The 1802-nt window shown below is 44.1% G+C and overlaps 1 long non-coding RNA gene across 1 annotated transcript; it reads left to right on the top strand.

Moving 5' to 3' along the window:
• The first annotated feature begins 8 nt into the window (after nt 1–8).
• On the top strand, nt 9–1580 carry LOC104774249. Its single transcript, XR_765281.2, has 2 exons — nt 9–910; nt 1059–1580. It is a non-coding gene; the product is annotated as an uncharacterized LOC104774249 (long non-coding RNA).
• Nucleotides 1581–1802: the final 222 nt, after the last annotated feature.

The raw sequence follows: 1802 nt of genomic DNA, 5'->3' as shown, positions 1-1802 counted from the left end.
GAGTTTGTCGATTGTTGAGGCTGCGAATGCGATCCGTTAGTGATTTTTAAGTTTTAGTTAGACCCGGGTTAAGCTTATTAAATCTGTATATAAACAATTTTTTTATTTAGATTTTCTCTCTCTTCTTTTTTCTCTCTCTTCTCTCTGCCTTCTCTCTAAAAACCTTAGACATTTTCGCCGCCGTTTGCCTCTCCGGCATGCCCTTCCGGCGCCAGAGAGAACTCCTCCTTGTTTTTTAGTTTTCTCTCTCTAGCATTTCTCTTTCCCTGAGTTTGCGGCTGTCCTCCGTCCGTTTCTGGGCTCAAGGTAGGTGTTTTCCAGAGTAGATCTGGCGCGTGGCAACGACGAGAAGCTTATGGTGGTCGTCGGAGTTTCCTCGAGACTCGTGGGTGTGAGGACAGCTCCGATCTGGGTGTTCTCTTCGGCGGATCTGGGTTGAGCGTCTCGTCAAGCGTCGTTTACTCCGGTGGGTTTTGGGCTTTGATGAGTGTCGGGGTCTGAGATCTCCTCCTTGGAGGTGTCTCAGAGATCGGTTTCAGGTGGTCTTGGTCATCAGTTTCGCAGATCTCCCCTTCTCTAGTCGGTTCGGTTGCTTGCTTCTTCGTGTTTGGTTTCGTCAGGTGAGTATGTTTCTGGGCTGTGCTTAAGTGTAGGTCTTGGCATACAACTAGAAGGCAGGGGTAAGCAGGGTTCTTTCTCCGGCGGCGGTGGTGTGGGATTCCCCCATTTGATGCGGCTGTGCCGGTGTGGATTCTTTTGGATGGTGAGGGAACCCTGGGTGGTTTACTCTTGGTAGAAGATGCCAGAGGTTTCCCGAAGGTGTTTTCTCGCAGCTCAACATTCAATTGACCGCTACGGTTCGCGACGGAAGTCAGTGGGGGTATGGAAGGTTTCACTGCTCGTCTTGGAGGTCAGTTCTAGATCCCTTGGATCTTAGTAGGCGGTTGCGGGTTCCGATATTTATTTTCTGGATTGAGCAACCAGTATTTTAGAGATTTCCGCGTTTTTTACTTCCTTACTCTGGACCGGTTGTTGGGTTCCTTGCTTGGAGATAACAGAGATCACCATATATGGAGATGGGGGTTAGCTCTGAGTGTGTTCGGTTGCTAGGCATGGGACCATCGCCGTAGAGCCTGCTGTCGGCGGTTAGAACAGGCCGAGAGATCTGTTCCGGATCAGGTGAGGCGTTGAATGTTGAACCGGAGTCGGATTTCGAATGCTTCCGATAAGGGTTCACTTCATTGTCTCTGCCGCAAAGGAATGGGTCTCGCATTCGCCGGGATTACTGTTCCGATCACTGTTGGAGGTCACGTTTAATTCAGCAGGAGAAGATCTTGTTTCTGTTTTAATGGGCCGATCTCATGTTATTTCCATTTTGTACCTGTCCAATATTGTATGTTTCAAGGCATTGCCCAATTAAAATTGGGAAGGCCCATTAGTAAATATAAAATATTTTATTTAAAAATATATATATATATATATATATAAACAATTTTTTATTGTTTTTGATCACCAAATTTGTATATTAACATTGTAGATGAAGTTTGTTACATGATATAATGAAAACATAAATCATTTCACCAATTCATCTTCTTCTTCTTCGTCCAGCTTTTCTCCTCTGTTTTCTATCTATCATTGGTACTACGCTAACAAGATGGGATATTTATGGAGATATCCAAATGTTACACTTGCTCCTCATGGACTTCAATCACTTTTTAAAAATCAAATAAGAAATTAAATAACAAATAAAAAGAGTTTTATTACACAAGCCAGTTTGAGATTTCTTTCATTGACCAGTTTTA

The sequence above is a fragment of the Camelina sativa genome, unplaced genomic scaffold (genome assembly GCF_000633955.1).
Source record: "Camelina sativa cultivar DH55 unplaced genomic scaffold, Cs unpScaffold02154, whole genome shotgun sequence".
Taxonomy (NCBI): Eukaryota; Viridiplantae; Streptophyta; class Magnoliopsida; order Brassicales; family Brassicaceae; genus Camelina; species Camelina sativa.
The sequence above is the reverse complement of the archived record's forward strand: the minus strand, read 5'-3'. Positions and strand labels throughout refer to the sequence as shown.